A 26,116-nucleotide genomic window follows, 5' to 3' on the forward strand; every position below is an offset into this window, starting at 1 on the left:
GTTGCATCTGTGAGCTTTGGTTGCTATGCAGAGAAAGAGCTGAGGTTTGAAAGGAGCTTCAGGAGCTGAATTCAGAACAGGGATGGAGCCATTGTAGGTCTAAGGAGGGAAGGAAAGTGGAGGGGTTGAATGGAGGCTTATTGAGGGCTGCAGAGAGGTCCCTCCTCACTGAGTGAACAGCTTCCACTAAACTGGAAGTGATTGTGGGACAGGGCAGATTCCTTTCCTAGGCTGACCCCTCTTTCCCAAGAGCACTCTGGCAAGTACACTGAACTTCAGTTAAACTCTTGAAAATGTTTCAAAGCTTTAGACATCTCTTCCTTCTTCACATCCACTTTAACTGCCAGGAGCTGCACTGGGTGAAAGAGATCTGTTCTCTGGTGATTCTGGTTCTGATTCATATGGGTTCTAGTCCTTTCTTGCAAATTTATTTATCATGTCAGAAGCAAACTGAGAGTACAAGTTGTAATGTATTTGAAAACACAAACAAAGTTTTTAAAAACTTGGCATTATACTAAATTTCCTTTGACCAGTAGCTGGCCACTTAGAGTGCCTCTGGTGATGCTATAAGAAGTTTCTCTACTGTGCATGTGGCAAGGCTCAGACTGCATTGTAGTAGGTGGTCTGTGGTTTGCTCTTTTTACAAATGGTTGTCTGACTAACAGGATCATTAGTACAACTTATTTCTGCTGCCAGGCATAGCTCTTGGATGTTAATTTAGTTTGGGGAACCAGGGTAGGTAAGTATATGAGTGCATCTACACTGTTGAATTACAGCAGTTTGACACCACTTCAACTGCCATGGATCGATGCATGGATTGGTAGATTTTAAACATAACTTTCCATAACAGCAGCTATCATTTACTGTCAGCAATTTTCTTCAGGTTCTTTTTTCCACAAAGAAAGCAGGGGAGGGACAGTGGGTGGGGACAAATCTCAACTGTGTGACGGCAGATCAATGGAGGACTCCTGAATAAAATGGACAGATTGAAAAGTGTGTGATGGAGGTAGGAAAATCCATTTAATTTCAAAACAGAGTATGCCTAAGCTGAATGCTAAACCTACTCTCCCAAACACTTGACCTATTCAGTGAGTTGAAGTGGCAGGTCAATGCCCTTGGTGGTGGGGAGCTGGGCAAATTGCAAAACATTTACAAAAATTGCAGGGAAACTCCAACTTTTGGTTTAGAAGAATGAACGCATTTTCATGTTAGGTAGTGCAGGGCTGCCCAACAAAAATATTAAAGCTGAATCACCACTCTTAGGAGCTTCCTTTCCTTTGAGTAGAAAAAGGTCACCCTGAGTAGTCTGGAGGAGTGAAGAGATTCACTGCTATGCCTTGTACCTGCAGAGGATTTTTTTTGTAATTATTAATAGTGATTGGCTAAACCAAGGCGCTCCATGCAGTCATGCCGGCCACATGACCTTGGAGGTGTCTACGGACAACGCCGGCACTTCGGCTTAGAAATGGAGATGAGCACCAATCCCCAGAATCGGTCACGACTGGACTTAACATCAGGGGAAAACCTTTACCTTACCTAAACCAAGGCTACTGTACTTGGGACACATCATGAGACAATATGAGTCACTAGAAAATACAACAAATAATGTCAAGTAAAGTGGTAGGCAGTAGGAAAAATGGAAGACTACGTGGCAGATAGATTGACCCAGCCCATTGACCTTAAGTCTGCAAGACCTGAGAAGGACCATTGATGGCCAATGTTAATGAAGAACTCTCATTCATAAGGTTGCTGCAATTCAAATCTAAATTGGAAGCTAATAACAACAGTAAAACTTCAACCAATTCTCTTTTTGAGGCTCCCAAATCTTCTTGAAACAGACCCTCAGGACGAGGAGACGAGTAGCCCCCTCAACAATGATTAGAAGACCTTTTGAAGACAAGTCTGTTGAAAAGAGCCAGCTATTGATGTCATAATGCCAATGGGGAGAACATTCTAGATGTGTGTCAGTTAACAGACTGGAAAGTTGAACATCAGTAACTCCTAACATTATGTCAAAAACACAAAGCCTTTAATCTCCCTTTTAGTGGTACCAAAAACTGCAAGAAGAATTCAGAAAACTTAAGAAACACACAACTGAAGAAAACCAATCTTGAGGGGAGGAGCTTGAGCCCAAAGGCCACAGCAGAAGCCGTTGGAGAAAACGATGAAGCAACTGTTTTCTAATCATATGAACTGAGGACGACATATTACAAACCCAAGTGTAAGTGCTCTCTGTTATCAATCTTAATCTGGACCTGGCCATGAGCTGATAATGATGGAGGGAAAGAGGTGTTGCAAAAATGTGGAGAGAGTGGTGATGGGGAAAGGAAAGGATATTTGGTTTAGAGATAATGTCTTCAGAGCTGATTCATTAGCTTTAATCAGATCTCAGTTTTGTTTCCTCACTAGTATCTACCCAGTGTCTGTTGCTGTTTGTTTGTTTTTCTTTTCTGCTTCTGAGAATTTATCTTTTACATCTGAACTAGACTTTCTCATCTTTTATATATGAAAAATATTTCAAAGTCATATACCCCCTTAGAAAACCAGTATTTTCTCAATGTAAAATGGCCAAAACTTTGCCTAAATCTCTCTTAGTAATCTAAATTCACAGTTGACATAGACCTTTGATCTCATATAAACATATACATTCTCTTATTCAAGCCATTTTTGTCTGCATAGCTCTTAGCCCATTTTGAAAGACTGATCCATCATGGTTGAGAATATCACATATGGCAGAAAAAACCACAGAGTATGTTGGCCATTGATAGCAACTTTTTCTGAGCCTTAGCAGAGGAGATGGCTACCAAGCTATAAAAGCCTCACTTGGATGTGTCTAATGAGGATTTTCCTCATGGATAAAATAACCGAGTGACCTGTGGAGTCCAGCCTTGCCCTTTCTGATTTTTCAATATCATCAGATCAGAAGGAAGGTAATATGGACATGAGTTGCCTTCTGTGACCCAAAACAACTTCTGTGTGGAGTGTCAAACTGTCCAAGTGGGAAATGGGTCCCAATATTAAAGGCCTCTTTCTGATTCTTGTCCAAACAGCACTTTCAGCAAAGAAGAGAAGCTCCTTGAATCATCGGGATGACTGTGTGCTGAAGGTGCTGAGCTGTGCATAGCTCCTTTGGCTAAGCTTTTGTGGAAACATCATCTGTTGTTAATTCAGTCCAGGATTCCTGCAAACAGAAGGTTCATTTCTCTTCTTGCCTTACCCAACTCTCTTCCTTTTCCTCCCTCTTTCAATTATTATTTACATTCTTAGTGGAAATAATTTAATATGCAAATGAAAAGAACCATTTGAACAAGGTGCAAAGATTTCCTTTATTGTTGGTGGGGACTCCACAATACTGGGTGCCACACAAAAGCATAAAGAGATGCTGGCAGGTCTTGAGGTGGCTGAGAAACATCTGCTAACAAAATACTGGAAATGGGTTTATTGGGAGAATCAGCCACGGCTGCTTCTGAAGCTTGCTTTTGATGTATCAAGTCAACCTGAGTGGATGCAATCACCTGGTGAAATAATATCTTTCTTTCTTTTTTAAGTTCATATTTGTTTGAAGGCTTCCCAATAGATAGTTGAAAAAGGATGCATTGGCTTATCATTTGGTGGTGTTGTAAAAGAAATTGCATTGTGAAGTGAGGCTAAAAGGATAAGGGAGGCATTTTCTTCCTAGGTGAGAGATGGGGAAATGCACGTAATGATTTGGGGGGAAGGATGTCAGAAAAAAAAGAGAGGAAAGGAGGAAGAAAGGCTTGTAGCTGCTAAAATTCTGTACAGAATAATTGTGGCTTGTTCAGGCAACAACACCCAGAATCCCCAGCACCCTAGAAACTGTAGGCCAAAAGAGTAATAATTTCAAGTTCTTTCGTGGCCTACAGACCTATTCTGGCTGGCTTTATTTTTGTTCCTATTTTGTTTTTAACTTGTTAAATTAGGTTCATATTGCATGGATAAATACTGATACTGTTTATGCATTAACACTACAGTTATTTCTGGTTGTTCCCATTACATTTTGTTTATGTTCTACATTTTGTTTTGCATTTGATACATTGTGAACTAGCTTGGTCCCATCTGTTCGTAAAGTGGCATACAAATAGATACTGATAAGAATCTCATGCTAATTTCACAGTATCTAACTCAAACCCTAAACAAGTTGAAAATGCAAAGAAAACAATGTGAGAGCATATCACTGACGAACATATATTTCCATGAGCCTAACAAATCAGGAAAGTGTATTTCAACAATACAGTATTTAACTGTGTTCTCTGTTCCAGTCCTATAGTCATCTCGATGGACTTTATTGCACAAAGCCACTATCACAGATAGCAAATACATACTGGGATGAGCACCTTCTGTATCACACCTCTTTTCATTTACACAGTGGTGCCAAATCAACAACCTGTGGTCCTCAAATCATGCTTCCACATACCCTCATACCCCATCCTTTCATACCTCCTCTGCTGCTCTGTTATTAATTTATTTATTTACCTGGAGCAATGTATAAATTTCTGCATTGAAAAAGAAAATGGCAAATATATATACAATATTAAATAAACTGAAAACAGGAATATCTATTTAAGAGATGGGTGGGCAGGGGTATAGATGGGCATCCCCCACCCGCTAAGAATTATACTGTGAAATTTGCCTTTAGTCCCTAAATTTCTAGCATTGCAGGACCTGAGACACAGAAAATCATTTACATGTAGAACTCTATTTGTTGTGTTTCATATTTACAGGGTAAGAATTCTTAAGAATCATTTGGGGGGGGGGGGGACAATGCTCTCATCCCACCCTCCCCCACACATACACAAAAAGAAGCAATACTGCTAGGGCAGTGGTTCTCAACCTGTGAGTCACCAGGTGTTTTGGCCTACAACTCCCAGAAATCCCAGCCAGTTTAGCAGTTGTTAGGATTTCTGGGAGTTGAAGGCCAAAACATCTGGGGACCCACAGGCTGAGAACCAATGTGCTAGAGGAAGAATAAAGCAAAAACTGCTACTTCCATGACTGTCAACCAACATAGCCAATGATGAAAAACGATGGAAATTATGTTCCAGAAGATCTGGAAGGCTACCTGTTCCTCAGCTCTGACTATGTGACCATAGCTGAAGCCTACCAGAAGGAACAGGATTTCTGTTTGCAGATGAGTAAAATGAAATGCAGTAAATCACATATTTGTAACAACCCAGCATTAAACTGTATGATCAGAGAATTATATGGTACAGCTTTTGCTAGCATGTAGCACTTCAGACCACTGATAAGGAAATACATGTGGAAAAACCCTCCGGTATTATTATTATTATTATTATTATTATTATTATTATTATTATTATTTAAATAGATTGTCTCCCCAAAGTACTGTATTTACTCAAATCTAGTGCGCCATTGAATCTAATGCACACCTCAATTTTCAAGACCCTGAAACAAAAACAAAAAAAGGATTTGCTGCCAAATGTAATGTGCAGTGGAAGGAGAACTGAAAAAAGTACAAGAAGAAATGGGAGAAAAGAGCCTTGAAAGAAAAGGCAAAGAGAGGGAAAGATAATAGAAAGAAGGTACAAGAAATTAAAGAAAGACAGAAGGAAGGGTGAGAAAAAGAAGGAAAGGGGCTCTGTGTCAGTGGAGCCAAGGCCGGCTCCGCTGAGGGGGAGGTCCTGGCAAGCCAGGGCGAAGGAAGCCGCCTTTATCTCCTCCTCCTCAATTTCAGGGCTGTGGCTGGCGAGGCAGTGGCCCTGGCATGCCAAGGAGAAAGATGTGAAAGCGCCTCTTCCTCCTTGGCTCCTGAGGCCACTCGCTGCTTTGCCAGCTCTCCCTCCCGCTAGCTCCCTCATGCCCTGACTCCTGCTCTCCCTCTCGCTCACCCCTTCACCTGCCCCCTCACTCGCCTGCTTCCCTCTCACCCCCAGTTTAGGCGCAATTCTAATGCACTGTCAAATATAATGCACACCCCAATTTTGGATAAGCAATTTAGCCAAAAAAAAGTGTGCATTAGAATCATGTACATACAGTATATGCTTGGGTAGTACAAACGATGACCCATCAAGTAACTCGCTGAGCATATAGGATCACTGACCAAACATGCCACATATCTCCTGTTTCTGTTATGTTTTGGGACCACAAAAGCATGGCTAGAAGAGGACCTTTTTGTCAAGTATCTGAAAGGCAAAGCAACATGGCTGGCACACCATTCAGATGGTGATAAAACGTCACAACTGCACAGAGCTTGAGCTCAGCTTAAACTCCTTCCTCATTGCATGCTTGCTTTCTCTGTGCTAAATCAGAGTGTTCAATAGTGGTTGCCACACAACTATGGTCTGAAGTAGTATGCTCTGGAAAGAGCTGTATCATGTAGTTCTGAGGATTGTTAGATGACTACGGTACTACAGTATAATTACTTTGACAGAAGATCCCTGGGAACAAGGCTTGTTAATAGTAAAAATTAAAAACTAACCTCCCTTGGATATTTAAGCAATAAGACAGAATGACCGTGAGATGACATTGCTGCATCCATCCAGTCTTCTGCAGTGGTTTTCACATTGCTTATCAAGATATGTCAGAATGGTGGTCTGCAAGTTCTCCAGGGTAGGAAAGAACTTATATTTCTAATCTGAGCCTTGTGCACAACTGTGGTGCCCTATAATTAGGAAAGTACTTATCTTCTTAAGCCAAATGAAATACAGCAAGCACCAGCTCTATTGGGGTTATCCCATTTCTAATTTCTTGTTAGGTGTGTGTGAATTGGGCCAGAGTGATCTATTGCAATGAAGAGGACTTCTGTTTTCTCAGTTTGCAGTTGAATTTTCAGCAGGGTTTGTTGAGCTCATCCTCCAGGTGCAGAACTGGCCATGGCTTTTTTTTAGTGCAGGTGGAGCAATGTTAAACATCTCCTCAGTTGATTCAGGGCAGGTGATTGTCCTTATTAATCCAGGAGAGCCAATGTGGTGTCCTGGTTTTGAAAGCTGGTCTAGATTAAGATCCCTGATGACCAAGTTCTGAATCCCACTTTACCATGGAAACCCATCTTGAAGAAGTCAAAATTTCTCAGGCCTCATCTACACTCCCATATAATGCAGTTTCATAATGCAGTTTAACTGCATTGAACTGCATTATATGACAGTATATACTCATATATTGCAGTTCAATGCAGTTAAACCTCATTATGAAACTGCATTTATGATAGTGTAGATGTGGCTTCAGATGAAGTCACCAACAAATTGCCAAGAAAATTCTAGAATGTTGTCACTATAAATTGAAGTTGACTTGAAGACCCAACATAACGTTTATACCATTCAAAATTAACTCATGGCATAGTTGAGATGGTTGTCAGATGGAGTCACAAAGAACTAGATAGACTTGGGACTTGTCTACACTGGTGAAAAAAATTATGTTTGACACCACATTTTCCTAATCTGCATCGATCCCATTAACACATCACACACATCTTGCCAAGAACCAAGCTGCTCCAAACTAGAGAATTTGTGTGCTTGTCTCCCAGCTGGAGATGAATGAGGAAAATGGGAGACTTGGGGCAGGACTGGAGATCTGACAAATCTAATCAGTAATCTTTCTCATTGCTGCACTTTTTCTGAAAGCAGACAGATAGAGATCCTGCCAGAAGCCACCAACAGATTCAAGTGTCCCACACGTAACAACCTGCCCAACCATTCTTGTAAAGTGTACTGTGGTGGTTTTTAGTCACCATCTGCTATATAGAATCAATCCTTAGTAATGCTGGGAGCAAAAAAGACAGAAAAGGATGTTTTGGTTTGAGACTTTTGGGAAAGTATATAATTCAGTTTCAGGGTTGTCTCTATTAGGAGATAAGCTGCAGACATTATATGAGGTATTGACTGACAATATGGTCGTTCTCTGAATAATCTAGCAATTCAAGGGAGACTGTAGGAATTAACTTTTGCTGAATCTACTGGTAAGGGCAAGATTCTCCCCCGCTCTTGTCTTCTCCCCTCTGCTAATTAGTTGAGTGTGAACTATTTTTGCACTTTAAATTCAGTGTGCAGCAACTGAAGTAGGATGAGGATGGGTGTAGGGGAGAGAAACTGGGATGCTTTGAAAGCAGTCGAAAAGTGGGACAACAGAGGATTAATGGGTCATTTGGACAGTATGCTGTTCTTATAGTTGAAGACATCAACTTTCTAGCAGAAAAGTCTAAGTCCCTCATCAAACTACAGGAGCAGAATGGGTTAAACCCTTGTGCTGGCTAAACTGCTGACCTGAAGGTTGGGTTGCTGACCTAAGGTTGCTGGTTCAAATCTGTGAGACGGGATGAGTTCCCGTCTATCAGCTCTAGATTGTGAGGACATGAGAGAAGCCTCCCAGCAAACACATCCGAGCATCCCCTGGGCAACATCTCTGTAGATGGCTAATTCTCTCACACCAGAAGCAACCTGCAATATGTTCTCAAGTCACTTCTGACACGATTTTTTAAAAAAACCCAACCTATAATTCTTAGGATTCCACAGGATGGAGCCATATTGGGTACATTGGTATTAAACTCTTACAACTGTGCAATGTAAATACACTCATATCTTTGAAGAATTTGCCACTCTCTCAGTACTAAAAGGGCCTTCTTACACACATGAGGCTTAAAGAAAGAATCTTGATTTGGTCGGCTTGACAAGTGAATATGAAAACTTTGCTGCTCGGAGAACTCATTTACATTAACATTGGCTAAAAGCCTCTGTCTTCCTCGCTTTGTCTTCTCCACAGTGAGATGACATTAACAGAAATAGGAGAATATCTCAAAGGCACTGAAAGTCACATATGTAAAAAAAAATGCTTGAAGTGCATACAAATCAATTTCATACAGTTCAAAAGAGTCTATTAGAAATGGACAGAAGAGATGCAGTAAAGTGATCAGCAAGAGTGGACTATCCAGTCTTTTCATTACCTTGAAACCAGGTCAGAGCAATAGAGAAATTCAGCAAGTATTATTGAATAACTGATTTGTTCTCATTTCCACCAAATAATTCCATGATGCAGATCCTCCCAGAGAAGAAAGCTTTGTTGTTATTTGTTGTCAAGTTGACTTTGACTTATGATGACCCTATGAATGAGAGACCTTCAAACCACCACCCTGTCATCAAGAGCCCTGCTTGGGTCTTATAGATTCAGGGGTTTTCTGGGGCTGAGAGTGTGTGGCCCATTTAACGTGGCCCAGTGGGTTTCCATGGCTGAGGGGGGAAATCAAACCCTGGCCTCTAGAGTCACAGTCCAGTGTTCAAATCATGACACCATGCTGACTCTCCAAGAAGAAGGATGCCATTGGCAAATGTACCTAAACTATCTGGGCCAGTTGTTCAGAAACCAGACATAGAGGAGACCTCAAAAACAATTATTCGTTGGAAACTAATCAGTACGGCAGGCCCAGCTGGGGTTTTTGAACTTCTTTTGGAAGATAAGCCTCTGTCGCCTGATGCTCTTCAGTCATCTTTGAGGCTGTGATAAGAACGTGGTTGTTTTGTCAGTGTTGCTCTCTTTCGAGAAGTTTACTCAGCCCTGAGCTCATTTAGATAAGACAAACATCTAAACGCTATTTCCGGAGATCCACTCCTTGCCTTTGCGCTCAGGCAAGGCTCGACTCTTGTGGTTGATTAACAGAGACTGAAGTCAGTGGTCTTGCAAACTGTCTAAAAAGATGTCACAGTAACCTTTTCTGATTTTGTATAATATTTTATATCTAGAGGACAGGGTGCGCAAAGTCTCCCTGCTGCTTTTGTAGCTTTTATGTCTCCAAATTCCCCAGACTGACTTTTTCTGGCCAAAAGATACGTGTCTCAGAGAGAAATAAGGAGGAAGACATGCCTGTCTCCAAACTTATCAGGAGTAGTAATTCACCTTTTATATAAATTGCAAGGACTCTCTGAAATATTTAACACTAAAAAATACAATCATCCATTAAAACAAAACAGAGGTCGAACTCTGTTTACTTTCAGGTGTTTCCTTTTCTCCCCTCATTGTCATTTTTGACTGTTTTTGATTATTCTGGATAGTTCCATCATTAGAAAATTGGACACCTGGTCTACTGTGGTTGCCTATACCTTGTTTTAGAGAATTCCATCAGCTCTGCTTCAGACAGCCAAGCACAATGATACCGCCGGATTTAAATCCCTTTGTGTTACCTATATCCATACAGCAGAATCATAGCATTTGAAACCACATTAACTACCATGGCTCGATGCTATGGAATTGTGGGAGTTGTAGTTTTGTAAGATATTTATCCTTCTGTCAGAGAGCCCATGTGCAACTGTAGATCCCGGGATCCCAAAGGATGGAACTATGGCAGTTAAAGTGACATTACACTGCTATGATTCTGGAATGTGAATTGCCTCCTATGTGGGTTTAAATAAAGCACAGGTCCTTTAGATACATCTTCATAGAGTGAGCTGGTTGTTGTTATTTCAGATTCTACTTTTAGGGTGAATGTTTATAACAAATGCCTCTGTCATCTCCTTCTCAGCCAGTGGCAAAACTGCAAACTCTACTTTATTCATTTTCCCCATTTATGAGGGAGAAACTTAGCTTCACCATAAAGTTGTTGCAGGGTCTTCATAGCCAAGCTAACATTCTCCCACACGAATGAGGGGAATGAATAGCACAGAATTGGTGGTTTCCTACTCTGGAGGAGAAGGAGACAACAGAGGCGCAACCCAGAGGCCAAGAGAAAAGACGAGGAGCCAAGAGCGGAGGCACTTCTTCTTTCCCTCAGAAAAGGACTTCAACTTACCACCATGCTGAGGCGAGGCAAAGAAATTGAGGCTAGTCTGCTTTGCTGCTTGCTTTGAGGGAAAGATGCCCTCTCTCAAACGCAAAGTGAGACGCTAAAAACCTATCTGCAGCCCTAAGAGGTTTACCCTATTTTAATTTTGGCCCCTTACTACTGACAAGTTGTGCAGGCCTGATCTACACTATAGAATGAATGCAGATTGATACACTTTAACTCAATGCTATGGAGTCATGGGAGTTATAGTTTACAAGGTCTTTTTCCTTCCCTGCCAAAAGGTACTGGTGCCTTACCAAATTATACATCCCAGTATTTCATAGATTGGGCAATGACAATGTGGTGTCAGATTTCATTCATTTTACAGTGTAGATCAGGCATAATCACCATCATCACCATCATCACCATCATCTTTATTTTTAACCCGCCTTCTCTCCCTGGAGGGACTCAGGCATAAGAAAACTTTTGCCCTCCGGGTGTTTTGGACTTCAGCTCCCAGAATCCAAGCCAGCTTACCAGCTGTTAGGAATTGTGGGACTTGAAGTCCAAACCACGTGGAGGGCTGAAGTTTGCACATGCTTGGTACTCTCACTCCCCATACCTACACCCTGTTCTGTGTCTACTAGTCCCAATTGGAAATGGTACCTCATATAGTTTCTCTGAAATATGAATGAAACATGCTGAGAAATGCACATTAGCATGCCTTTTAGCCCTTGGATCAGTGATTTGGCCAGAAATATATGTGTAGTTGGGCCCCTGGTGGTGGCACAGTGTGTTAAAGCGCTGAGCTGCTGAACTTACGGACTGAAAGGTCCCAGGTTCAAATCCCAGGAGCGGAATGAGTGCCCGCTGCTAGCCACAGCTTCTGCCAACCTAGCAGTTTGAAAACATGCAAATGTGAGTAGATAAATAGGTACCGCTCTGGCAGGAAGGTAACGGCGCTCCATGCAGTCATGCCGGCCACATGACCTTGGTCTATGGACAACGCCTGCTCTTCGGCTTAGAAATGGAGATGAGCACCAACATCTCCAGAGTCAGACACGACTGGACTTAACATCAGGGGAAAACCTTTACCTTTTTTTATATGTGTAGTTGCTGAGGGGCAATCTTGCCTGATTTGAATTGGGGGAGTTGACACTCAGGAGAATCCCTCTGCCCACCCCAATGGTAGTACATATATCTGGGTTTCTCATGGTAAGAAACCTTAGTCTTTAACCGAAGTGTTGAAACGTCCTTCTCTTGCACTTTCTCCTTCTCTTAAGTCAAAGTCAGGTTGCCCTCACTGCGGCGGCACACCCACTCACACACACAGCATCCACCACCTCTGTCTCGCATGAGGGAGCTGCAGTCAAATATTTTAAAGGCAGCAGGAGCATTAAATTATATGCCAACGGAACACTGTCATCCTCTCATAAAACTATTTTGACCTGCAGTTTTCTGTGGAGTCTATTGCTCTTAAATGTGCAGTGAGAAAGGAAATTAAAAATTAATCTTTATTTCCATCTCAAAAGAAAACCTTAATTCTCTGCATTGAAATTATACTCGTAGTCCAGGGTAATAAATTATAGTTTTTAATTGCAGCTAGTCACGGCCAATCAAACCGGGAACTCTTCCCTGCACCCTCTTGCCGTCTTCTAGTTTTTAGATTTAAATTCTCCATCCTAAAAAATTTCATGCAGTGCTGGGGGGGGAGGGGGAGGAGGAGAAAACCCAAGGACTAAAAGGCCAGTCTTAGAAAACAGGACTCCCACTGCTCCTTATATTACCACTTTGCTCCTAAAATGCCCCTAAGTTCAGTTCCTATCTGTGTATTCATGGCCTAAACTAGACAAACAGGACCCCATACCACAATATTATGAGAGAAGCAGCTGTGACACTACACACAACTGTTTTGTTAAATAGATTAGGGCAAGCATTGTGCTAAGGGTCAATTGTAGAAATGTATTTCTAGACTTGGAATAGGTCCATCCATTCAATTAATCCCATTAACACACAATTAAAGTATTCCCAATAGATAGCCATTCAGCTTCTGTTTAAAAACCTCAAGAGAAGGAGACTCCACCATATTTCCAGGCAGCATATTCCACTGCTGGACAGATCTTTCTATCAGGAAGGTTTTCCTAATCTTTAGCTGGAATCTCTTTTGCAGATTGAATCCATTGCTGTGTGTCTCTGGAGCAACAGTAAACAAGCTTGCTCCCTGCTCAACATGGCATCCTTTCAAATATTTAAACATGGCTATCATATCCCCTGTTATATTTCTCTACTCTAGGCTGAACATACCCAGCTTCTGAAGCCATTTCTGATAGGGCTTGTCTTTCAGATCTTTGACTATTTTGGTCACCCTTCTCAGGACACTTCCAGCAGAAGACTTCTAGGACTACATCTGCTGCACATACAAAACAAGGGGGACAGGAGGGACTGTAGCTCAATTAGGGAGCATATGCTTTGAAGGACCTGGATCTATATATTAGCAGCTGATGTGAAGAGCTTTCAGTCTGAAACGTTTACTAGGCTAGAAAGCTGTTTCCAGCCTAATATATGATACTGGATTAGGTAGACAAACACTTCGGCATGGTATAAAGCATCTTCTGAGTTCTAGCAGTGATTAGTCACATATCCATCCCTACAGCTAGGAAAATTTTGTTTTTGTAGCCCCCAAATGGAATGTTCTGAAGCTCCTGTTTAAACAAAAGCAATCTGTAAATCTGAACAACAGGCTTTTCAGGATTGCCAAGTACAGGAAAAATATGTAGCTTTGTTTGAAATGTTGGGACAACACAAACCAACTACTTTCCATCACTCTTGAGATGTTTGTGTCATCTCTATTCTTACCTAAACAGAAGCACCTTATGACAAATTCCCTATAATTTTCAAACATATATTAGAGCCTCTCTTAAGTAAAGGTAAAGGTTTCCCCTGGGTTGGTGCTCATCTCCATTTCTAAGCCGAAGAGTCAGCGTTGTCTGTAGACACCTCCAAGGTCATGTGGCCGGCATGACTGCATGGAACACTGTTACCTTCCTGCCAGAGCGGTACCTATTGATCTACTCACATTTGCATGTTTTCGAACTGCTAGGTTGGCAGGAGCTGGGGCTAACAGCGGGCACTCATTCTGCTCCCGGGATTTGAACCTGGGACCTTTTGGTCTGCAAGTTCAGCAGCTCAGCGCTTTAACACACTGTGCCACCAGGGGCCCCTCAGAGACTCTCTTACTAGAAAGCAAAAGAAATATCAAGTGTAAGTGTGTTCAGAAGTAATGTTTGCGCTCATACTTTCAACAGATTTAATCAAATATCACTTTAAGATACATTTAGGAAACTTCTCAGTTTTGGAGAGTAATTGCCCACTTAATATGGATTGAAAGCATCTTGAAAATGTGGAGTTTAAATGATGCACAGTGTGAACATGTGCAAGAATGCAAATTAGAGACCTTAAATCAGGATAAGAAAAATTGGGGGATATTAAGTGGTCAGTATAGATGTTCCCTCTGATGCAGTATAGACATAATAATCATGGTAATCATTGTTAGTGATAACTAGTGGTTTGTTGACTTAACCCTTGTAAGATGTTATAGCATAATTTGTAAAACTTTCTAGACCCATCACCTTTTTCCAGCAAGATATCCTATGGTGGAGACAGGAAGCATCTTCTTTCATTTCACAATGGTGTGAAGTTTGTTAATAAATCGGAGTTAATACTAACCTCAGTTGTTTGGTTGAGAGACAATTACAAATCACCATTTATTAAAAATGGAAGAAAATGTTTGTGGAATTTGTGTGGCGTCATAGAGAAGAAAAGGAAAATGAGGAATATGTATAACATTAATCCATGGTACAGTGAAATACAGTGAAAGCATGCTGATTTCAAAGGCCCTGATGCCCCCCCCCCCCCAAAAAAAAAATCAGCTTTGCAAAATTTCAAGTGACAGGCTGGAAGAGTAGAGAAAGTGCCTTAACTATAGTTTACCAAGTGAAATATCAGACTTATCTATACATAGCAAACATTAACCCTGACTTGTCAATCCACGTCAAATACTGGGTCAGATCCAAACTTAGTTAAGGAAAGCTTTTGACATCAATGGGACTTCAATTAGTCAGGCCCATTTTGTTCTATTGAAATTTTGATAGGTTTACTCCATGAATGACAATGTTTGGATTTAACCCAGTAGTTTTATATATGAAACCTACTATATTTTCGCTAACCTAGTATTCTCCATGTGCAAAGGACTACATGTCCCATCACTGCCAATTGTATGTTCCTTAGGAATGATGAAAGTTAAAAGCCTATTTGTGTTGCAAGCCTTCACTCATTAGTTCAATCCAACATCTATTTCTTGGACTCTTCACATTTGTGCTTATGTTCTGTTTCTCTGCATATTATTCATGCTCTAAATTTTATTGATGCTCTGGCTGTCTAAATATCCTAAAGGCACCAGATCCTGACTGATTTTGGAAGCTAAGCAGATTCAACGTACTTAAATGAGAGACTGCCAATGAACACCAGCTCCTGTAGGCTTTGTTTCAGAGGAAGGAATTGACATAATCAATTCTTTGCCAAAGAAAACCCATGGAGTGGATGACATACAACATACTTTTGGATATAGGTTGCATATAAATATTCGCAAACATCTAAATAATAAATATTCTGGTATTATCTACTAGATCAGAAGCAGTATTCCAAGGTTAAAAGAAAGCAGACCTAGATACTTGGGTGTAATATTCAACACTTGTTAAAGCCAGCAAATCTTGATTATTACCTCTGCAAAGATTCTTAGAATGGACATTCACACTTTAATGACACCAGACATCTGTAGGATTTTATTTCTGTCTTGAAGGTGGATCCCATATGTTATAGCCTCTGTTTTATTGTGGAATAATTCCTTAAACCCTATTCTTATTCCTGATTAGAGTTATTGAGTCAATGAGATTTATTTACATGTTGACTCCCCATTCAACAGTTAGTTGAATGGGACTCTGAACTAAAAAAACAGAACGCCAGCCATTGTCTGTCTGTTGTGTTCCCATCTGTACATACTCTTGTGTATGCATGCTACGCTGGCAAATTAAAAGTCACTTTTTATGTGTCTTGTCCCACATCTTACGGAGTTCCCTCCCTCTCTATTGCTCTATCTTGCCACATTCTCTTTCCTCCATATCAATCATTTCCCACCTTGAAAGCTTCCTTGGTTAACTGCTTATTTCAAAATCATTATTAATGAATTTGCTCAGGGATTTTGGAATTTAATTAGCCTCTTTTGAACTGCTCTTACCATGTTTGACTAGAGCAACAGAAAATCCCTCCATGACTTGTTTGCTTTCCTCCGCCTTTTTATTCTTTCTCTGGAAACACAAAAAATAAAAATAAAATTATTTGGGGAGAGGGCTGTTTGCAGCATCTCTCTGGATTAAAGTGGATCCTTCTTCTTAGGATGCAAGGTATGAGGACCCCTCAAATGAGCTTTTTGTCTTTTCTAGTGAGAGAGAAAAAATGTACCACTTTCATCAGAAAATGCTGAAATCTTCAACATCCTATGGAATAGTAGGATTTGTAGTTTACAGATGAGTGTTTAGAATTTCATAGCCAGAATATTCCTATAGTGGAGATGCTTTGAGTCTCCTTGTGGAGAGAAAAAGCAGGGTATAAACATAATAAACATAATATATATTATTATTATTATTATTATTATTATTATTATTATTATTATTATTATTATTATTAACAAACTCTAGCTCTCCAAATGTTTTGAATTTCAACTCCCAGACATCCCATCTGTCTTGGCCAATCATCAGGAATTTCGGGATCTGAAATCCAAAGCATTTGGACTAGTATTTGGTAAGCACTGCTCTAGTGCCTCACTAAACTACAAATCAGAGGACACAGCCATGGCAGTTAAAGTGAAATCTTATCACCACAATGGTAGTTTAGTGTAAAAGAGCCCTCTGTCTCCACAGTTTCTAATCAGTCATTGTATTTGTTCACTTTGGAACATATGTTGGAGCTCAATAGTGGAAGAACCAAGCAGTCCTTGGGTAATTTTTATTACTAAAATTAAACACCCTCCCTTCTCACTTACCTTGTGTATTATTGCTATATTTATACCACCAGTTAGCAGACAAAGTAATAGAGTAAGAAAATTATAGCTATAGACCAAGACTTTGAATCATCACTATGTAAGGATGAAATGAACTGTGAATGCTGCATTTCTCAGAATCCTAGCAGTATTCTCATGTTCTCCAAATTCTGTGCTAGATTGTTGGGATTTTCTTGCCCTTCCTGCATGGAAATTTGTTTTAGGGCATGCATTTTCCCTAATGTATATATTTTGACACATTTTTCTTAATGAATGCATTTCCATCATTAACTAAAGCATGTTTCTGCATATTTGTGCATTTTTAGCCATACATTTTATGTGTATATAATTTGAAAGGGGGAAGTGAAGGAAGGGTCTGAATTTCTTCCAGTGATGATAAAGCTATGGGCATGCTTCCATTAGGAGTCCTGTGCACAAGAGATTCAATTCGTTTGTTTAAAATTTCCTTTTTAAAACTTATCCACATCTATATGGCAGTTCTTTGACCATTCTATCAGGCAAAACTTCTTGCCAAAACACTGAGCACCTCAGCAAAGAGTGGACTGCTCTTTTCACATATATTGGTTCATTCTGGAAGGGAAGGGGGTAAACATGAATCCTGATTCTAGTGAACTTGTATTACAGATAGTACTTATGTGTTGTTGTTTTTTTGATGGCACAATTTCCTCTTCTTCCCCTTCCTGCCCTAATGCTATACAAGCAATTAAAGTAGAATGCCAAAAATCATACAAACCAAACTTCAGTGTAATGCAGATATCTGCTATAGGAAGTGATCACAGGAAATTTACCTTTAAGCAGAAGTAGTTAAATGCTGTGTGCTATTTGCCACCAGATCAACTTGGGCAAAAGACAAGATAACATCCAAGAGAGTCAAAGAAGACATTAAGATCATGAAGGGGGAGGGGGAAGGTGTACCCAGATGCTGTTTTTATATTTTTATGTTTTAATATCTTAATGTTAATGGTTTTAAATTATATTTATGTGTTGATTGTTTCTATTGATTTTTTTGTTATGTTTTATTTGCTTTGTATAATGTGGCATTGCATTTTTGCCTAAATATATGTTGTACGCCGCTCTGAGTCCCCTGCGGGGTGAGAAGAGCGGGATAGAAATTAAGTAAATAAATAAAATAAATAAATAACATCCCTTAAGGATTCCATATACAAAAGCTGATTGGACTCTGTTACTGGTATTAAATCATCCTCTTCCAACTAGTTTAGAGGATCAGGAAAAGGTACGTGGAGCACATAGATCTGCTGCTCAACAAAGGCGCACCCCTCAGGGATTCAAATTGAATCTCCATGGGACTGTGTCTGCTCCTTTCCAGTATCTGTTGCATCAGGTGCTTCCAGATATGTCCCTAATTGTTGAACCAGCCCATCTCAGTGACTCAAGCAAAGAGACACGTATGCTACAGTAACCACAACCAGTCCTGTAACCTCTTAAGGCTAATAGTTGTGTTTTAGCATAATAAAGTTTCACGGAATACATTCTAAATCTGATGCAGAAACCCCTTAATTATATGACATTCTGACTTGAGGATAATTCTTGGCCAACATTATCTATGCAGTCACATGAGTGTGATAACAAAATGAGTCTACAAAGAGGAACATTTATTTTCTCTGACACCTAAATTGAGCCAGTCTGGTATTTCAGCTACACTAGTGGAGGTGCACTTCTATTTCCTATTGAGAAAAATTGGCAGAAACAGGTTGGTCTGCCCCAAGAGGATCTGTACAGGGTAGACTTTATTCTAAAAAGCTTTCACATATCTGGGCATGAAATGCTGAACCACCGAGAAAGCCCTGTTAATTGTTCTATCTAATTTTGATGAGTGGCAGGATGCCAGTGTGCCTGTTTGTCCCTTGTGAGTTTTTCAAATGGCATTGCGTTTACTTGGAGATTTGCCTAGGAAGACACACAGATTGCTTCAAAATGCCAGGACCCCATCTCTGTGCAGCAGATCCAGCATCTGCTTAGGCATTTTGTGCATAATGACCATTTGACTTCATTGCTCTTCTTATTTTATCTTTCCATTTCTCAACAGGAAATTCAAAAGCCAGAACAAAAATATCTTTCACTCTCTGTTATAACTGAATTAACACTGTACTAAGAGCTGCTTTAATGCAACATTTGTTTAGAAATTTTGATTTGGAAATCTTAACTTGCCATCTCTACCAGAGCCAGCATGAGGCATCACTGAAACTGGGCACCTGAGATGCAGGTCCCTTAAGGTTCATATTCCACTGCCTCTTCTGCTATTTGGTAGTAGAGGTGTGCAAAACTCTGCTTTGTTTGTATTTATGAAAAGACACCCATTTTGATTCTAAAGTGTTCTGAAAAACTCATAAGGGGTCCGAGTTGTATCTAATACAAAGTGACGGGAAACTTGTTATTTTTGTCCTTTAGTTGGTAAAAAAAAAACAAAAACAAAAACAGCTAAGTTATATCTGGTGGAGGAGGAGGACTCGCAGGGCTTGGGGTGGCTCTTCTCCATCCTCTGCCTGGCTTTATGCGAGCAGGTCCTGCCCTGCACTGGGCCTGGGGTGAGCTGTGTGCCTGATGGGAAGGAGGCCCTACTGAAGACCTCTGGCATGTGAGAACACCCGCTGCCCGGCCTTACACAAGCAGGCCCTGTCCTGCGCCTGGTGGAAGAGGAGGCCCCACTGAAGGCCACAGCCCTGCTAGCTAACTTAAGGCCTGAGAGGTAGTGCTAGCGTGGGCAGCCTTCTACGTGGTCTCCTCCCCCATCAGGAGCATGGTTCACCACAGGTCTAGCGCAGGGCAGGGCCTGCTTGCAGCCCTCACCAGGGCTTCCTCCTCCGCCAGGCACATGGTACACTTCGAGGGGGAGGCCGACAGAGAGAGAGTGGGAGAGAGCAGCCCTGTAGGGCTTTGAATATTAAAATAAGAAGTATTCTAGAAGGTGTGGCTAGAAGAAATATCAAAAGTGAGTTAAACATGATAATAACAGGCCAAAAAGATAATTTTTAGCAGCATGTTGAATGGAAACCTGAGGACTACAGTGAACTCATGGAACACTGGTCGAAGTAGATTACAATAATCAAGGTAGGACATGACCAAGGCATGGACCAAGGTCTTAGCAGAAGAAGCCAAAAGGAAAGGTCTGGTTTTGACAATGTTATAAAGAAAAAAATCAACAGGACTTTGTTGCAAGACGTAATGTAAATAACAAAATAAGATTAAAAAATACAGCCAAAGACGACATGCTTCCTTCATAGAATAAATGGGAACATTATTAATTGTTATGGAGAATATGTGTTGTAAAGAATGCTTTGGAGGAAAAATAAGGTATTGTGACTTTGTCATGTTAACGTTTAGGCAATGATGGAACATCCAGGCTGAAATAGATGAAAGACAAACTGTAGTATGATGTTTGATGTCAGAAGAGAGTTCTGGAACCAGAGAAATACAGTTGAGTATCATCAACATAGAAATTATATTGAAAACTATACAAACTGAAAAGATTACCTAAAGATAATGTATACATGAAAACAACAAAGGGTCAGGAACAGTACCCAGATGAACCCCAATGAAGAGGAGGAAAAGAGAAAAATATTTGACTTCCAAGTACCAAATTAAATGCTCAGCCTGAGAGTTAGGATATGAACCAGCTAAGGACTGAATCAGTAAAACCTGGGTTATGAAATGAATCCTAAAAAAATTGTATCAAAGACCATAATGAAATCAAGGAGAATAAGAAGCGAATGTAGGCCTTTTGACTTGGCCTGAAGGAAATCATCTGTGATTTTTGTAAGAGCTGCAAATTGAAAGGGTTCCATTACAAATATACAAGAAAGAAAGTTGGGGCAACATGCATAAACAGCATGTTGAAAAACCTTCAAAAGGAAAGGCAACAGTGAATTAGGGTTATAATTAGAAAGAGAAGATGAGTCAAGTAAAAGCTTCTTAAGAACTGCAAAAACAGTGGCAGAAGGAACTGAACCAGTAGAAAGAGATAATAATATGGAGAACTGAAGGAAGAATAGCAGGAACAATGGTTATTAAGGAGCAAGAAGGAACAGGGTCAAAGAGCAGGCAGTAGGAGTCCAAGACTTCCAACATTTGGATAGTACATCTAAAAAGACAAGGAAAAGAAGAAAATGTAAAAAAAAAAACCCAGACATTTCATAGTAATGAGAACGATTGAGAAGCAGAGAGATGAGAAAAGATAATTTCAATTTTAGTATTAAATAAAGTTGCAAAATTATCAGTAGGGCATGATGGAAGGAGAAGTGGAGGAGAGGGTTTTAAAAGAGAAGAAAGTAGAAAAGGCATCATGTTTTAGCATGAATCAGTGAAGTATATGGTAGTATTTGTTTGACCAGAGCAATAGCACAAGAGAAAGAAGAAGGTTTATAATGAATGTAGTCTGCCCACTCCCTAGTCTTCTTCCACAAATGTTCAGCGGCATAAGACAGGAATTGAGATGATAAAAGAAAAGAGTAAGCTAAGGTTTGGTAGAAGGGACTCTGTGTTAAGAAAAGGACAAAACTATCAGGAGTTGAAGGTGAATTAAGTAAAGAAACAGCTGAATCCAAGGAACCAAAAGAATTGAATGAAGACAGAGAGAGAGGAGACCAATGCTTGTGAAAAGACCTCAGAATTAGCAGAGTGAAACTCTTGAAAGGAACAAGTAACAGAATAGCAAGGAGGTGGATTATGAACAAGCACAAAAGAAACAAGATGATGATCAGACAAAGGAAATTCAGTAACTGAAAAGCAAGAGATGGAACCATTCTTAATAGGAACAAGATCGAGACAATGGCCAAGGGAGTGTGGAGGTGAATCAGAACAAAGACTGAGTCCAAAAGAAGACAACAAAGAAAGAAAATGTAAGACCAGCAGGATCTTTGGAATCATGAATATTAAAGGAACACATGAATATTAAAAACATCTACAAAAAGTGTTAATATCATCTGAAAGAAAGTCAACCAGAAATCAAAATCATAATTAAAAGTAGAAAATGGGCCAGGTGGACGGTAAATGACTGTAATCCGCAAGTGTGGAGGTCAAAAGAGGCTCACAGGCATTTGCCTTAAAAGAAGAGAAACAGTGTATTGGTAGAAAAGGCAAAAAACAAAACAAAACCCAGAAACTAACATGAGCTAGATCAACTATTAAACTATTTCCACTCATGATCCCTTTCCATCCAAATAATTTTTTGTTATCCCTTCCCACACGAAACATTTTAACATGGCCCAAGATATAGGTATATAAAACAGGTATAAAAATCAAATAAAAAGGCTGATTTTTAAATAAGTAAATCTGAAGCCTTTTCTGCAGAATCCATTGTGAATATTGCACAATTGCTGCTAACAGAGGCCCCTTCCACACAGTTGTATAAAATCCACATAGAGCTAAATTATATTGCAGTGTGGACTCCGATAACCCAGTTCAAAGCAGATAATGATTATCTGCTTTAATATTCTGGGTTATATGGCTGTGTGGAAGGGCCCAGATTCATGTAAATGTGTAGGTGGCATTCAGGAACATTTTACTGTTGCCAAATTTTTCATAACCCCAACATTGGGCTAAGGTGACCCTATTTGGGATCAGGACCCACAGTTTAAGAAGCAGTGAGCCAGATGATAGAAACACCATCCCCATCACCCCTACACTCATGTAGGAAATAAGAGTTCTCTATAAAGGAAGGGGTAACCGACATAGCCTCCTTGGAGGCTGGCCCTTGAGTCTGGAACTCCCTGCCCAGGGAAGCCAGAATGGTCCCCTCCCTGCAGTCCTTTCAGTGGCAAGCTAAATCCTTTTTATTCAGGCAGGTTTTTAAAGAAGATCAATTCAGGGGGTGCTGTGGTTTTTAACTTTTTTGTTTTAATAGTTTTAACTGGGAATTTTTAATACTGTTTGTATGTAATCCTGTTTTAATGTTTGCATATTTGTATATTTTGAATGGTTAACATTTAAGACCAAGGGCAAGATGGATGGATGGTATCCTTGAAGTGACTGGCTTGACCTTGAAGGAGCTGGGAATGGCAACGGCCGACAGGGAGCTCTGGTGTGGGCTGGTCTATGAGGTCACGAAGAGTCGGAAGTGACTGAACAAATAAACAAGAAAATTGTTATGCTAACGCTTTTATGTTAAATCGCTTTGAGTTACCTTTGGGGAAGCTAAAGAGGGAATAATAATAATAATAATAATAATAATAATAATAATAATAATAATAATAATAATAATATAGGCAAGGCGATCCCTCATAGTTCGAGGATGATGGTCCTCCATTTCTTGGAAGACGCCTGTGCGTGATTTTTTTACTGTGTGGAGGTCGGTGCACGGCCGGTCAACACACAGTCTTCACAGATTGAGGTCCCAACAGTGGTGTGATTAACACAATGAGAGTGGCTTCTCCGTCTGTTGCAGCCTTCTTCCGTCTTCACAGCCATTGTAACATGTACCATGTTATCCTCCGCCTGCTCCGCCGTTGAGGTCTTTGGGTCTTCGGATTGTTCTTGGTCTGGATCCTCCCCTGTGGCCACTCCTGGGAGTGTGTGACTCCCGTGGTTGTGCCCTCAGGTTCATTGGAACACGCAAGCCCCCTCACCACGTCAAGGTGACAATCCATATAGGCAAGGAGACAGGATTCAATGAGAGTAAGAAGATGAAAGGGTCTGAAGACAGCAATCATATACAGCCGCAACTGAGTGAGTTTCAAAAGGAGCTAGATAACTATGTCCAAAAAAGGAAAACACATTGCGAAGAAAAATATAGAACATTGACATCACTAGTAGCGAAACAAGGATTTTCAGTTGGCTGACAAATAAGACCTCCTTGTCATAAAGCTGGACCCTGTTTCCAAACAGGAGACTAGTAAGTGTTCCATGTTCAAACCACAGAATTCAAGCCAAGGAGATACAAACTGCAGGGAATAACATCAGGGAAGCCAATAGTTCCAAGATCCAAAGATTCCAACAAATACTTTAGTCCAAGGTTAATCCAAAAAACTGAATGCCAGAGTCCAAGAGATAGTCCAAAGTTCACGAAACTAAAGATCACCGACAGTCCGAGGTCACAGCTCCAAACACTGAAGTTGCTGCCAGCCACAAGGTTCTATTTTTGAGCATTTTTATGCTAGCTTTTCAGGTGTTGCCTATTGATGGCTCATTTCTCTGCTAACCTGGAGGACCTACAAAGTTGGGCTTTTTCCCTTCGCAAGTCTAAAAGAGCCAGAATACTTAACCCTTCCTTTACCTGCTCAGTATCCATATTCTCAGAAGTTGTATTCGTGCTTTTAGCATCCAAGTGAGGAAAATGGATCTGTTCTGGTTTTATCACCAAATATTAAAAGAGTGCTGAAACTATTTGGCAAGGGAAGAGTTCAGCAGCTGGGATAGTTCTTTTAAATCCAGGACTAAAATGTGGAGTGTTTTCACCAGTCACTGAGGACCCTTCCACACAGCCATATAACCCAGAATATCAAGGCCAAAAATCTCACAATATCTGCTTTGAACTGGGTTGCCTGAGTCCACACTGCCATATATTCCAGTTCAAAGAAGAAAACGTAGGATTTTATTCAGCTGTGTGGAAAGGGGCCTGACCACCATGCATTCTTAAGTTTTAGACATGCGATTACTGTAGGTTTTGTCCACTCAAGAGCTAAACTGGGCTGGAGGTTCGTGTCTGGATTATCAAAATAACTTGTTAAAATAATTGTTTTCAAAGTGCATTACTGATCTTATCCACCATATCAAATGAAAATGTCATATGTAAAGATCTTATATCTATTCTTATTTATGCATCAAGGATAAAGATAGCAAGGCCACAGAAGAACTCAACAAGTCTTGTCCATTTGTTGCTGGCTAGACCTTTGGATACTGATTATGATCTGTTGCTGTCACTTGTCTTTAATAATAATTGGCTGATTAGGCTTTGAATTCTGAAATGTTGTCTGTGACAAGGGAGGTTGGTAGAGGATAATTGATTAGTATGTTATCTAAATTGTTAATAGAAAAGAGTTTAACTATTTGACTGATTGAAGATATCAGAACTTCATGGAGTTGACCAAGTGTGGAGTGACCATGTATAAAAACATGCAGGAGTTCCTTTCTATAAAGAGCCCCACTGCCTTTCACACTTGCTCTGTGGCTCTCTCAATGTCACCACAACAGGTCCTGTCATAGTTTGAACAGGGACTTGTTTTCTTGCTTCTCAAGTTAGCAGATAAAATTTTAAAAGATAGGATGTAACAGAACATGATGTTATCAATGCTTTTAATCTTATATCTTACAGTTTTGTGTATAAAATGACCATATTACCTCCCTTATCCTTGCCCCATTTCCCAAAATAGAAAATAAACTAATTTTAGCATTTGAAATCATAAAACAATTTATGCGCAAATAAGGAATTTGCAAAAAATTGGATTTATAAAGGTGAGATCTATTAGGATGACTAAAATGTAAGCAAATTGTAATGAGACATGAATTCGGCAATGTCTAGAACAGTTTAATGTATAGGAAGGATGGGCAAATTACAATCTTCAATCTGATTTGAGGAAGTCTTCATCCTAATATGTCTTTTACCCACAATCAGTTCAGACCTGGAATAAAAATGGTATCTCCTTCTGTTGACAGTTTGTAGGACAAGAAAGCGACTGAAAGAGAGAGAGAGAGAAAGAGTAAGAGGTGCAAGAAAGAAAGAGGTGATTTATTCTAGAGCAGTGGTTCTCAACCTGTAGGTCCCCAGATGTTTTGGCCTTCTGTTCCCAGAAATCCTAACATCTGGTAAACTGGCTGGGATTTCTGGGAGTTGTAGAGGTAGAACCGAGGTCAAGGTAGAGGTAGATCCGAGTCTTGTAGCAATTTAAATGAGATCTTGTACATTGATTTAAAGAAGTGTGAGTTTTTGTGATACAGCTGCTTGAGGTTTGCTGGATTTTGGTAGTTGTTTTGCCTTTGTATGCAGTTTTTCCATTGAAGGGTGGCTGATCGTAGCTATTTTTTTCAACCTTCACTACAAATCTTTCCAATTTTTTTTTAAAAAAAACAAAACAAAAAACCACCAGTACATTGTTTGCTTGGGTGATCCTATAGATTGAAGGGCAAATTTTCTCCGTTCTGAATTGTTTTAAATTTCTTTTAGCATCATAGAACTGTAGTGGAAAGCCACTTTTTCACTAATGTACTATAGCACTGTAATTCTAAAAAAAAAAGAAAAGAAAAGAAAAGAGGAGAGGGGAACATAGTCTCAGAATGAAAAAGAAACTCACTTAAGGGTAGGGATAATATATTGCAGCTAGTGCTGA

At 40.1% G+C, this 26,116-nt stretch overlaps 1 long non-coding RNA gene across 3 annotated transcripts in view; it reads left to right on the top strand.

Moving 5' to 3' along the window:
* Window positions 1-1,941: 1,941 nt before the first annotated feature.
* The window catches only part of LOC100567448 (uncharacterized), a 42,255-nt gene continuing 18,080 nt past the window's right edge, over window positions 1,942-26,116 (top strand). Inside the window, exons 1-3 of one of the 3 annotated variants that reach the window (XR_010002597.1) lie at window positions 1,942-2,221; window positions 3,051-3,194; window positions 25,446-25,513. This is a non-coding gene — a long non-coding RNA (uncharacterized LOC100567448). The remainder of the gene's footprint in view (window positions 2,222-3,050; window positions 3,195-25,445; window positions 25,514-26,116) is intronic. The other 2 variants (XR_010002596.1, XR_118714.3) reach the window with 2 other exon arrangements.

Source organism: Anolis carolinensis, chromosome 2 (assembly GCF_035594765.1).
Source record: "Anolis carolinensis isolate JA03-04 chromosome 2, rAnoCar3.1.pri, whole genome shotgun sequence".
Taxonomy (NCBI): Eukaryota; Metazoa; Chordata; class Lepidosauria; order Squamata; family Dactyloidae; genus Anolis; species Anolis carolinensis.